We start from the raw sequence: 14,117 nt of genomic DNA on the forward strand, positions 1-14,117 counted from the left end.
AAGAGAAAGGGGCTGTTGGAGGATTAGCGGTGGGAGATCTCGACTTAAGAGATCTTGGTCTGGACATGGAGGAAGAGCGGCAAAGAGAGGAAGAAGAACAAGGAGAAGGAGGAGGAGCAATAATATAAAGTAAAACTAATCAAGTAAAAAGATGAAGTTCCTTTCATGGAACATGAAAGGAATGAATACAGCATACAAGAGAAAGAAAATTTTCCATGAATTAGAGAAAGAAAATGTTGAAATTGTAAGTATACAGGAAACCAAAATAAGACTGAAAGATACAAAATATATAAGGAATCCAAAATTGGGTCAAGCATTCATAAGTTCAGGGGAAAAAAAGAAAAACGGAGTGGCCATTTATGTCAAAAACACAATCGTAGCTAAGGAAATACTCAATGATGTAAATGGGAGATATATTGGAATAGAGACTGAAATAAATGGAAAGAAAACATTGATTTTGGGGATATACGGCCCACTACAGAATAAAGGCGATTTCTACAAGAAGCTATTAAAACAACTACAAAGATATGACTTTGATCAACAGATTTATATGGGAGACTGGAATGGCGTATTAGACCCTAAAATAGATAGACAATCAAGGAAGAAAATTCAAATTCGGCAGGGGAAATTACCTAATAAATTTTTTGAATTACAAGAATATTATTCACTCATTGACCCATGGAGATATAAATTTCAAAACATTAAGGATTTTACATTTTATTCAGCCCCCCATAACTCGGCTTCAAGAATTGATATGTTTTTTATCACAAAAAAATCTCATTAATGAAATCAAAGATGTGAAAATAAAAGTGAACAAGATATCGGACCATAACCAAATAATATTAGAGATAAAACAAAGCAAGAAGGACCTGGCCTGGAAATTAAATGAGAATTTATTAAAGGACGAAAAAATTCAGAAACAAATCAGAGAAAAAATCAAGCTATATTTCAAAGAGAATATGGACCCTAACATAAAGATGAAAGTAATTTGGGATGCTTCTAAAGCGGTGATTAGGGGCCACATAATGAAAAAAGGAGCGGAAAAGAAAAGAGAAAGAAAAGTGGAGATCACAAAGATTTCGGGAAAAACCCAGGAAAAGGAAAAGGAGTTAATTGAATCCAGGGGGAAAAATAAAAACCTCAAAAAACAACTAGCATTCTTGAAAAAGCAATTAGATAATAAAATGAGTAAAGAATTAACAAAAAAGATGAAATTTCTAAAACAAAAGCATTTTGAGTTTGGAAATAAGATTGGCAGATACCTTGCAAGGAAAGTTTGGAAGAAAAAAGAGAAACATATGATAGCCGAAATTAAAGAAGAGGGGAAAAGCTATACGGACCTGAAAGAGATAAAAAGAATCTTCTTAAAATACTATCAAAAATTATATAAAAGTCAACAAGAAGAGAAACAAATAGAGACAAAGATACAGAGATATCTAGAAGACACAGATAAATTTAAATTAACGAAAGAGATGAAGGAACAACTTAACAATGAGATATCCCTAACAGAGATAAAACAAGCAATTAGTAAAATGAAAAATGGAAAATCACCCAGGCCTGACGGTTTTTCAGCTGGCTATTATAAAATATTCTGTGAGGAATTATGTGAACCACTGCAAAAAACATTTAATGACATAAAAACGGTGGAAATTCCAGATACATGGAAGGAGGCTAACTTGGTGGTAATACCGAAAGAAGATAAGGGTAAGACACTCGTGCAAAACTACAGGCCAATATCTCTGCTAAATAGTGACTACAAAATTTTTGCATTCATTATATCAGAAAGGTTAAAAAATATTAAACAATTGGATTCATCAAAATCAATGTGGTTTTCTCACAAAGAGACATACAAAACAACATATGAGAACAATCATACATTTAATTGAATACTATGAAAAAAATCCAGGAAAAGAATCGGCTATTTTGTTTGCAGACGCGGAGAAGGCTTTTGACAATTTAAATTGGACATTCCTATTCGAACTTATAAAAAAATTGGATCTGGGAGATAATATAGCATTGTGGATAAAGCAAATATACAAGGATCAAAAAGCAAAAATAATAATAAACGGTAGTAAAACAGAAGAATTTAAAATTGAAAAGGGCACGGGACAGGGGTGCCCGCTGTTCCCGCTCCTTTTTATTATGTGTTTAGAAATCCTATGCCAGAAGATAAGGAATGAGAGACAATTAAAAGGAACATTGATAAAAGGCAACAAAATCAAGATCATGGCATATGCAGACGATATAGCACTAATAACGGAAGACCCCTTGAAAAACATCCCTAAAGCTATTGAAATAATAGAGAAATATGGTCGCTGGGCGGGCTTAAAATGAAATAAAAACAAATCAGCATTGCTAACACTTAATATGGATGAAGGAGGAAAGAAGAAATTAAATGAGATAACAAATATCCAAATACAGAAAAAAAATTAAATATTTAGGTATTGTAGTCACCAACCGCAATTTGGAATTATTTGAAAACAACTACAAGAAAACATGGCAGGAGATCAAAAAGAAACTGTTAAAATGGTCCAAACTAAAACTATCTTTGATGGGGAAAATTTCATTAATAAAGATGAATATCTTACCTAAATTAATGTACTATTACCAAAACCTGCCAGTGATAGTAAACGAAAAGGTTTTCAATCAGTGGAGAAAGGACCTGCAGAAATGTATTTGGTCGGGAAGGAAATCGAGAATAAAATGGAAGTTATTGGTGGATGTAAGGGAGAGAGGGGGACTGTCTCTCCCGGATCTAAGATTATATTTTCACGCAAATTGCCTGGAATGGATTTTGGAATGGGCTAGATTGGAAAATGAAAACCTGTTAAATCTGGAAGGTTTCAACATTGGATACGGGTGGCATGCATACCTATGGTATGGGAAATTAACACAAAATAAAGAATTCAACGATCATATAATTAGAAGAACTCTGTTAAGAATTTGGGCCAAACATAAAGGGAAAATTTATAGACATTCCGATATGGGCATCACCACACGAAGCTTTCATGAAAAGAAGTAAATTAATTGATAGAGGATGGTTGAAATATAAAGATCTGGTGGAAAATGTGAAGGGAAAGATTCAAATGAAAAGCAGGGAACAATTGGAACAGGAGGGAATAGACATGGGTTGGTTTACATATAGGCAGTTATTAGGAAGATTCAAAGATGATATGAAACAATATGGAATAACAGTGGAAAAAACAGAATTAGATATGATAATAATGAAAGAAAACAATGATAGTAAGGGGACGATCTCAAGATTATATAAATTTTGTTTAAAAATAGATGTGGAAGAAGAAACTATCAAACCTAGTATGATTGAGTGGGCTAAAAATATAGGCAGGAATATTAGTTTGGAAAATTGGGAAAGAGCGTGTGGTAAAGATCTGGACTTCACAGTGTGCGTTGATATTCGAGAAAACTTTATAAAGATGTTACATAGATGGTATCTACCACCGGTTAGAATTGCTAAAATGTATAAAACCAGAGAGATGAATTGTTGGAGGTGTGGTAAGCAATTGGGAACTTTCTATCACATGTGGTGGACATGCCCAGTCATTCAAAAATTTTGGAAAGAGGTATATAACTGTATAAGGAGTATGTATAATATAAGGGTGAAATTAATACCAGAAATATATTTGTTGAATATCATTACTGATAGTGAGGTAAGAAAATATCTGAAACCTGTACTTTATCTTATTACGACTGCAAGAATTGTAATTGCCAGAAATTGGAAAAATCAGGGAGAGATTGATGTTGATGAATGGCTGATAAAGGCAATGGACTTGATGGAGATGGACATGATTACCATACGTTTAAGAGATGTAGACAAATACGAGGCAAATTATGAGGCAAATTATGAGGATATATGGAAACCCCTATTACAGTATTGTGAAAAACGATGGTTCTAAATAGAAACATTAAAAAAAAAAAGACTTTAGGCTCTCAGAGTCCATGTATAAAACTGAGGTCAGGTAATGATAGGAGTGGAGTAGAGGAAGCCTCCCTGGAGGATAGGTAGAAGGAGAGGTGGTACTCCCAGACGATTTAGAATTAATAGAGTAAACAAGATAAAGGATTGAGATGTGGAAACCATAGTTCCGCTCAGCCAAACAGTTATGGATCATGGAACATTGTAGAGAGATGTAGTAGGGAAAGCTGACCATGAATCGAGGAATGAAAGTATAAATTAACAGCTGGATAGAAGAACAATTTACTATGTGATTAAGCAGAGGGAATCGATACCGGAGGCTTCTCTTGTGTGTTGGTTTACTTTATTTTGTTTGTTTGTTTGTTTGTTTTTTGGGGGGGAGGGAAGAGATGTAACTAAGATGACGATTGAGATGTATCAAGATTGTTTTTCTTTTTCTTTTGTGTATGTATATACATATGTAAAGAGTATTTTTAATAATAATAATAAAAAAATAAATACACTTTGTCAAATTTCAAACCACCTACTGTGATATTATTATTAATTATTGCAGTCTTCACTGTTTGCTTCTAGGATGGGTCCTACCTGATATTTCTAGTTGTTGTTTTTTTTGTGTGTGTTTTTACTTGAAATGGTTAAGTGCAACTTGGACAACAACAACAAAGAAGCATTTTGACAGTTTTTGAGGCATCTACCATGATTCCCTGATGAGTCCCCCTTTGAATGTTTGAATCAAAACTCAGCACTGCAGCTTGGATAATAACCAAGAATATACTGTCAGATTTTGAGGTATCTGGCATGATGTTCCAATGAGTCATGGATGTCACACAGATATTCTCTCTTTCCCTCTCCTTCTCTCTATTAGCTGATTTTATGCTGCTTTTTAGCTTGCATGAGCAGCTAAGAAATTTACATAATTCATTAGGATCAGCTTAGTCACATTCCCCAACCTGATGCTCTCCAAAAGATCTGGACAATACCATCAGCCCCAGCCGCCATGGTACTGCTATAGTGTAAAATATCAGAAAAGCAGCAGGTTTGGGATAGATGTTCTGAGCAGAATCCAGAATGCTTTAATTTAAATTTAAGATTACTTCATCATGTACCTCTTTAGAGCATAGCACTCACTTGATGCTCATCTTGCATTAAACAACTTGTTCCCAACAGGGTGTAGAATCTGAGGTTGTTAATGATGTGAAGAAAGTGTCCAGATCAAAATTTGCCTTTACATGTCTGGTTGTAATTATTAACATTTTTCAGTTTGGCGTAAGGCTTTGTATAATCCAACTGCTCAACATAATGTGATCATTTGATTCCCTGTTTTCAGAACTTCAAACACTCTTAATTGTCTGGAAAATCCCAAGGAATATTGCTAATGCAATCATTTATCTGTGGGTTTGCATCCTTCTTAAATGCTTGAACACAGCAGTTAATCCCTAAGCTTGCATTATGTTTCTTTCCCAGTCCACCTATTCATAAACAGTAGCAGATGATTTTATAGATAAGCACAGATAATACTTAATTCTCTGGTAGAATAGATTTGCCTTACTGTTTTACTTGTTGCTCTGTATACATGGTAGTCTGTATAATTATTTGCAAGTCTTTCACACTTGACAATTTTTAAAAAAGTCTTATGTGGATTGGGACTAAATTTAGAGATTTCCTAAGCTATCCATACTTAATAACATGTGCAGATATTCCAAAACTCAATGTGCAGTTATCAAGCTGGGGATAAAAGTGAAGTAGTAGCCTTATTACTCTCTACACAGATAAAAGTTTGGGCTAATGATTTCCTCATGCATGCAACACTATATGGTTCACCACATAAGAATTTATTTGTGAGAAAAGGGAAGGAAATTATGTCATATTTTGTTGCTGTGAGTGAAATGTGAATGGCAACATATACACATGTTGGCAAACCCTACCATTTGTAGTCCGGCTTTTCCAAAGTAATAAGGATTACAAAGGAAAATTTATCAACAAAGCTATAATATCTAGAAAGCAAAGCAAGCATTTAAAAAAAAGCATTAGGAGAAAAAAATCTTATAACAGTACTTGTGCTTTTGGTATAGTCAATTTAGGATCAAATTCTAAATGTGACCTCTTCCTACCATTCCCACTCACAGGCTATTGTCAGATAGAGTGAAACACTCATCTCAAGTAGCAGATGCTGGGAGGTAGCAGTATGTTGTTGGAAGAGAGAACTGTGTACCATGTGGCCAGTGCTGTATCTCCTGAGCTCACAGGCACAGTGGAGGATGCTTTCCTATTACCAGGGTTGAGGAAATATTTAACTGAGGTCCAGTGTCCTTTAAGCTTGGAAAGGAATTGCGTGCCATCTTGTTTGTTCTTTGCTTCTGGCAACACACCACCCATCTTGGGCTGGCTGCAGTTACTCTCCATTCTCCTCAGAGAAAGAAAGTTCACTACGTACTCATATAGGTGCTATGATAAATGTGTTTGAAAAATGACATTGGAGAACCTGGAGAGAGAAATTGGAAGGTGAATACCCCATCACATGTCTGTGGTCTGCAAGCTTCAGTTCTTCATTTCAGAGAGTTTAAAGTGGCGAGTGAGTAGCCACATATATTCTGAGTCATACATTTATTTATTTACCTGCTCCCTGTTCTTGTTGTGAGATACTTAGGCTGTGGTCCTAAACACTGTTACCTGAGAGTAAGTGCACTTGAAATCAGTGGAATGTGAGTAGACTTGTATAAGATTGTACTGCCAGGGGAGTTTGCATACAGATGCTGAGGAGTCTCATTCAAGATAGATTATAGTACTGAAACCCTTTAGCTTCAGCAGTGTGGTAGTGTGTCATGCCATCTCTCTTTCAGTCAGAGTTTGGAAGCATAAATTGCTTGGTCCTTAACTCCCATGGATGCCATGCTAGTGAGGGAATTTTGGGAGCAATAATCTTAAACGGGTTTTCCAAGCTTAGTCCTTGGGATAAGAACTCTGGAAGTAACCTCACGTGATTTCAATGTTTCGGTTATCTGTGAAATATAACACCAATTCATGTGGTTAGAAGTAGGACTATTTCAATAGTAACAGCATATTATAAGAAAGACATTGGCTTTTTTCCCATTGCAGATAGGAGTAGGAAATTATGTCTCTGGTTTCCAGAAGAAAAAAAATATCTAACTTGTTACAGTTGTTAAAATAACAGAAGGTTTAGCTTGTTTGGAATTTGTTCTCCCTATCTTTGAAGGTAAAAGAGTAGGGATTCCATTCCAATTGCATGAACAATTTGCCGAGGTAGGGAGTTTGTTGTCTTGGTTTTACAATACAGTTGCCCCAGGGACGTAGCTAAGGGTCCGGACACCCCCCTTCCGTTAGATAAAATGAATGGTGTGTGCCGCCACACCGCCGCACCCAAGCCCCTTTATAATGGTGGTACTTAGTCTGGACCCCCCCCCCCCCTTCCCAAAATCCTGGCTACGTCCCTGGTTGCCCTTAGAGTCCAGTGATAAAATCATTATCAGCAAGTGGCAAAAGTTTTCCTGGAATTTACCAACTGAGATTTCAGGTTGGAAGCCAGAAGCTTGATTGCTTCCCAATTAACAAACTCCCATTGCATAGAAAGTTGGCTTTTCAGAGAAAAAGTAAGTTATCTATTTATTTTTTAAATACTGGGCTTCTTGGATTGGCGTCTGCTTCCCTGCTCTCACTCTCAGAAAACATTACTCTCTCATTTCTTGTCCTCTGACTCCTAGACAGTTTGCTTTTGTCAATAACAGGAAGAGTGTTTTTCCTTCCACATTGCAAAGGTGATAGCTAAACATGAAGTAACTCACTAGGGCATGGTTCAGTAAAACATCCGTTGCTCCTGTATTTCCTCTTTTAGTGAGTGAATGATACATATTGAGGTTTTACAATTAATTTCTTTGATGGATTGACTTATTTCAGCACAACTGTTTATGCTCTTCACATTTTTGGTGCTTTATTGAAAGACTCCCCCCTGCAACAGCATAAATAATGTAGCATATATGCTGCAGCAGCATAGATAAGGCTGTTTTGTGGACAGATGAGCTTATGTATTCATATCCATAACATTTTAGCAAGTTGCCCTGTCTCAGGTTTTGTTCCTTATCAATGAAATTTGTGTAGTATACACTTATTAGGCTTGTTGTGGGGAGAAATTCTAAAGTTTATAAAGTATGCTGCCCACTAAAAGTATGCCTTAAGTAATGAATAAAGTGCTCAGTTGGGTAGTGTCTTGAGCAAAATCACATGTGTCTTATGTGAAGAGATTTTTTTTTAACTGCTGAAGGAAAGGAAATGTGGGAAAGATGTTTGGAGGACACCATAGAGCTGATGGAATTTTTGCTGGGTGGCTGCCAACATTCTTGGAGATTCTATTGTGGGGATGCTCATTTTCCTGGAATGCAGAAAGTTTTAAAAAATAGAGTGTAGAGTGGAAATATTTTTATTTTTGTTAAATCTAATGCCAGCTGCACATATATGATGCTAGAAAAGGAAGGCATTCTGTGCTAAGATACCTTTCCGTTTCCATGCTCTTCCCTGATGGAGTGATGGAGAAAAGCTGTAGCAAAGGGACTCAGTTGTCACCAGGATTGGCTAGTTTAAACCAAATCTAGATGAGTAACACTTCCAGCAAATACTTGGCTATTATGTTCCTGGATTGCCTCCTTTATAATGCTGTACCTACCCAACATCCAGCTATGCATAGATATACCAAGGGTTTTGTGTTCCTCTGGAGGTGGTAAATATTGTGGTGGAGGGGGTTTCCTTTTCTCCCTGTTCTCACTCATGCAACATGCCATCAGTGGGATGCCCAAAGGAGGAACAAAGACAATGGATCCTGATATGGGAAGTAATTCCAGCAATCTTTAAATAACCCCAGGATTATTTAAAACAATCACACACACACACACACACACACACACACACACACACACAGAGAGAGAGAGAGAGAGAGAGAGAGAGAGAGAGACTCCTTCTCTGTATTTCAAAGCCCTGGAAATTAATGGGAAATAAATTGGGACAAGAAGTACATCATTTGAATATTAAAAAGAAAAAAAAAACCAATCTCTATTGGCCCAGTTCTTAAAGCTTTTTGGCAGTCAGGGTGAGCCCATAAACTAAGAAAGCCACTCCTCAAAATCAAACCAAAAGAAAACACCAAACCCAAAGTAGTCAGAAGTCACTTCATTTTTTCTTGCAAGTCAGTCTTGAAAAACAGGTAGTTTTTAAATCTTAAACTGTACAGAAGGGCCTACAATTTATTTAAAAGGTGGATAAGATTTCTAGGAGAACCCCCCCCCCACCCCATTTTTATTTTATTTTATTTTATTTGTTTCTAGCAAGCAAAACACAGTCCTGGAAGGGCCAGAAGAGCAGTCTTGAGAGGATGCACTGAGCCAAGAGCCACATTTTCTCTGTTTCTGGTGTAATGTATAATGGGGAACCTCTGCATAGGTGTATGCAGGATAGTTTTTCTCTGTCATCTGTATGGATTTCCATCCTTCTGGCTCTAGCTTTTAAAAAAAACAAACACAAACCAAAATGTAAAGTTCAGTACACACCACTTTTCTGAAAATGCAAGATCTGTAATACTGAAACGCTGAATGTAGGTCAAAACGTGATTTCTGTGTATGACCAGTTCCGCATATTGCTGAACTTTTTTTAATTACTTCCCTGCTAATTCTTTTTCTTTCCTGTTGGCTTCTGGTACATAGTTTAATTGGAGGTGTTATTTTTAAAGGTAGTTACCTTGACATCAGTAAAATATTGTCGGTTGTTTACTTAGCTGTTCAGAGAAAACTGTGGCATAGGACACAGCTGAAAAATGGTGTTGTGGTTTGTGAAACATGAGCTTTGGTTTTTATTTGTTTAACATTTGACATTATTTTTGAAAAGAGATTTTCAGTAGGATTTAGAGAGTTGAGGTAGTAGAGTTACTGAGTCTAAGCCCTGAGGCAGGAAGGCAATATACTACCTCCACGATAAATTTGGAAAGAAAGAAATTGCTGCTTCTCATACTTGGATGCTGTCTAGGCTAGTAATATTTTTATCTCTCACAAGGTTTATTTGAAAGGGTCTAATAAAATTAATTTGGGACATTAATCTATTTGCAATGTAACTCTCAGATTTCCCAGCCAATACGGCCATTGGCCATTTTGACTGGATACTCTGTGAAGTGTATTGACTATGCTGGCTTGGACTACTGAGAGCTGAAGTCCAATATCTGGACACCTCCATTGCCATTCTGACTTAGAGGTATTATGTGAAGTATTTCCAATATTGCTAAGTATTCTTGTCTTTGAGACTAGATCTTGCATCATTATGACTACTCATTCTGAGTTCCAAGAGAGGGGATTTGGGTGAACTGTATTTCTAGCCCTGTTTAAATATTTGAAGGGATGTCATACTGAGGAAGGAACAAGCTTGTTTTCTGCTGCTCCAGAGAACAGGACCTGGAACAATGGATGCAAGATACAGGAAAAGAGATTCCACCTCAATATTAGGAGGAACTTCCTGACAGTAAGGGCTGTTCGACAGTGGTACACACTCCCTCGGAGTGTAGTGGAGTCTCCTTCTTGGAGGTCTTTAAGCAGAGGCTGGATGGCCATCTGTCAGGGATGTTTTGATTGAGAGTTCCTTCACGGCAGGGGGTTGGACTGGATAGCCCTTGTGGTCTCTTCCAATTCCACGATTCTATGATTGTATTAAATTGTGATGGTTTTACTTACATGGGCTTCTTTCATTCTAGCTTTCTTATTGTGCAGGTAAGCTTATCCAGAGAAGCTTGGGGCTGTTCAGACCAGCATTTTGTCCCGGCCTGTATGCACAGTAAGCGCTGAGCATCTGCACACTCCGAGCCCTTAATTGTGCTGCCCAGACGCCATTATGGTGCACACCAGTCCACACGGTGCACACCATGATGACGCATGCCGGGCTCAGCGCCCAAACGGTGCTGGACGGAAGGGACGTCATGGTGCTGCAGCACTTACGACGCCCTTTCTAGTAAGCTGCTTAGAGCAGCTTCTTTTTTCTCCCTAGAGGGAGCAGATCGGTGCTACTGCATGCGGCTGCTGCGACACCGATCCAGGGGGGAAAGGGCCAGTATCCAGGTGCCCATCTGTACAGTGCCCTAGTTCCTAATTATTTCTCTTTTTCAGATGGCTGACCCACTCTCCTTCTGTGCACTCATGTTTGTTAAATGAGTGCAAAACATGGTTTCCCAACACTCAGAAGAAGAAAAAATAGTGCTATTCTAACATTTACTTCTGTTAAATTTTAAATGTTATGCCAGTGGCTCCCAGCTACATAAAGGTAGGTGAGCAACCAGGTATACCTGTAAGCAACCAGTGAACTTTAATGTAGTTTAATAGCAATTCAAGATGCATTTTAAAACCATTTTTTTTAACAGAGTGTGGAGGGTGCTGCTAGCTGTCATTTGTAGAGTGTCTTTAAAACCTTTGATATTTTAATTTGTCTATAGAATTTGGCTGTCTATCTATCTATCTATCTATCTATCTATCTATCTATCTAATCTAGGATCACTTTCTGTGTATTCCTTTTCTGTCTTACGGTATCCAATATCATTATTGGCTGATTTTGGAAGACAGATACAGGTTTAAGAATGGGCTTGCCTAAATATGGATTCTTTCTTTCTTTCCTAGACCCAGACAGAATTCTTACAGGCTACCTTTTGAGCTACAATTCCTAAAAACACCTAGCCAGTGAGTAGCCATGCTGGCAGAGGAAATCTTGTAATTTTCATCCCAAAAAGTAACTCCTCCAAGTTTTGGAACTTGGTATACTGAAGATTCCAATACATAGACCTTGTATTCAGTACATACAGTTGGAATCATGCTGCTCTCTGTGTTTTTTCTTTTTAAAAGATCAGAATAGCTGGAGCCTTAGGCTGGTTCTCCAGGGGTTACAAATGTCAGTTGTCTAACTTCACTGGTAGTTCACTGAAATAATTCTAGATTATTTATTTTAGAATCTGAATTTCAAAAAGAGAACAAGTTAAACACAGTAAATAATCTACATTGAATACCTTTGCGCATATGAAAAGGCAGGTTCACAGTTTGGGAGTGATTAATTGTTGAGCCTAGAAGCCCAGGTTGTTAACCAGGGTTGACTACAGGCAGCACACAATTCCCTTGATGCAAAAGCTGCATGGCTGCCAGTCTATTTCTGGGCACAATTCCAAGTGCTGTTTTTGACCTATAATGTCCTATAAGGCATAGGTCCAGGCTGTTTGAAGGACCATATCTGGCACAGTAGTGTGAGCATTGAACTATGACTCTGGAGAGGTCTAGGAGAACCAGCAAGCTAGCACTCGGTTTTGGCATATGGTGACCATTAGTATTCTGCATTGGTATTTGGTGAGGCAAACACCTTTTAATCTCACAATAACGCCAAAAGTCAAAATGGAATGGATCAAAACATTCGATGTAATGAATACATATGTGAGCATTTGCCACTGTTCTCTTGTGAAACTATGCAGCCTTAAATTTATTTTGGAAGGAAATCATTACAATTTGGGGGAAACATGTAGGAGGAAGTTAATGAATATAATTATAACTCTTTAAAGTACAATTATATATTTGTAATATTAAAGTAATTAAGAGCTGATATCAAAGAGCTGCTGTAGTTGTTAATGGATGGGGGAACATGTAATGCTTAATTATGGTTAAGCAGTTGGGAGCAAGTTAGAGGATTATACGGTCCCCTCAGAGTACAAATACTCCTGTTTATCTCCCACCAGCCCAGGCAGAAATATGGTTATGTTGTGTTAGCATTTCCAGTTATATTAGTACTTCCAGGGTTTGTAGCTTCCTTGCAAACCTGGGTAATGCAGATTCTGCAGTCATTTAACTGTGGTTAAAATCTGTAAATGAATAGTTAATATTGAGTTCCAGAAGGAAGGTGCTGCAGAGAGAGAATACATCATTCTATAGTTCATTTGCATCTGGTTAGAACGGCTAAGCATCCAGGAGTGTTTGAGTTCAGATGTTCATATTACTACCCTAATGCAGATTTTAATGCAGATGTCACTGGCATCTTTTCAAGGTGTCCTATTTGCGTCTGTTATATTTCTTGCTTCTCTCTGCCAAGATGTGTCCATGAACACATCTTGTAATACACCTGCCATTTTAAGAAAGAGCAAAAGCAGAGTACATTTCTATCTGTGACTTTGGTCTATTTTCTTTTTCTCTACCCCACTCCCCCAGAAATATTCATTATAGCTTATCAAAAAGGCAGTGGTCATATTAGTTTCATTTTCTTTTTAAGGTGCCATGCTGGTAGAAGAACAAGCTGTCCCAAACAATGCATGCTTTGTGGAGAATTTTTCTTATTTTGTGCTTTGGTTTACTAAATTTACCAGTAAGGGGATTATCTTTATATTACCATATTTATTGATTTCTGCAGTGCTTATTTTTCATTCTAGTTCTTCACAAACTTAGAGGCTGTGTAAGCCTGTAGGGATTTCTCCTCATGATAGCCATGTTCAGGCTGAAATGTTTGAGCAAAAACTACTAGCTGCTAAAAATATTAGCATCAATGCCTGAGAAGGGTGCAGGAATCTGCATATTGCTTATTTTGGATATCTGATTTTCTTGTTTAGAATACCTGGTTACAGATTTTGGGGGTTTGGGTCCATTTGGGGCCTTCGTTCATCCACATAGTCAACATGAGTTGGATTACAAAGTTCAGAAGATAAGACCTATTCAAACGAGTGTTAGTCTGGCGAGTTAACGCATGTTTGAACACTTGTCCCCAGAAATTAATCAGTACACATTGATGGTTTCTTTAGGATAGTTTGTGCAGCCTGCCTCTTTTAAGGAGTCTGGGGCTGCTGTCTTTCTTCAAAAAAACTATACTATCTCCTGGACCAAGTCAGTTGGTAAACAGTACTCTGGACAACTCTATGGATTGACCTGTAGAAATTACATGATACAAAACTTGTCCCTTCAAAATCTCTAGCAAAAATGTCACAGTGCACTACTAAGGCTTCCACTTGAATATCACTCAGAAAAGCCCTTGCAATTATAGTGGTGACAAAAAGAGCTTTTTTGCTGCCATCAGTATATCAAAGTAGGTTGCACAATCAGCTCTTGTTCATATTGATTTACACTCAGAATGTCTTGCAATTTGCTTCATTGCTCTCAACTCACATATATACCACGGAGTCAGGCAG

General features: G+C 37.4%; 1 protein-coding gene across 3 annotated transcripts in view; it reads left to right on the forward strand.

Moving 5' to 3' along the window:
- LOC149310020 (cyclin-Y) overlaps positions 1 to 14,117 on the forward strand; it is a 122,431-nt gene that overhangs the window by 22,462 nt on the left and 85,852 nt on the right. The window contains exons 1-2 of one of the 3 annotated variants that reach the window (XM_089533504.1): positions 11,143 to 11,236; positions 11,587 to 11,646. The exons of the other annotated variants lie outside the window; for them this stretch is intronic. The gene's annotated coding sequence lies outside the window, so the exon portion shown is untranslated. Of the gene's footprint in view, positions 1 to 11,142; positions 11,237 to 11,586; positions 11,647 to 14,117 lie in introns of those variants that run through there. 3 annotated transcript variants of the gene reach the window in all.

This window comes from Sceloporus occidentalis, unplaced genomic scaffold (assembly GCF_023333645.1).
Source record: "Sceloporus occidentalis isolate IW3139 unplaced genomic scaffold, rSceOcc1.0.p SCAF_7, whole genome shotgun sequence".
NCBI lineage: Eukaryota > Metazoa > Chordata > Lepidosauria > Squamata > Phrynosomatidae > Sceloporus > Sceloporus occidentalis.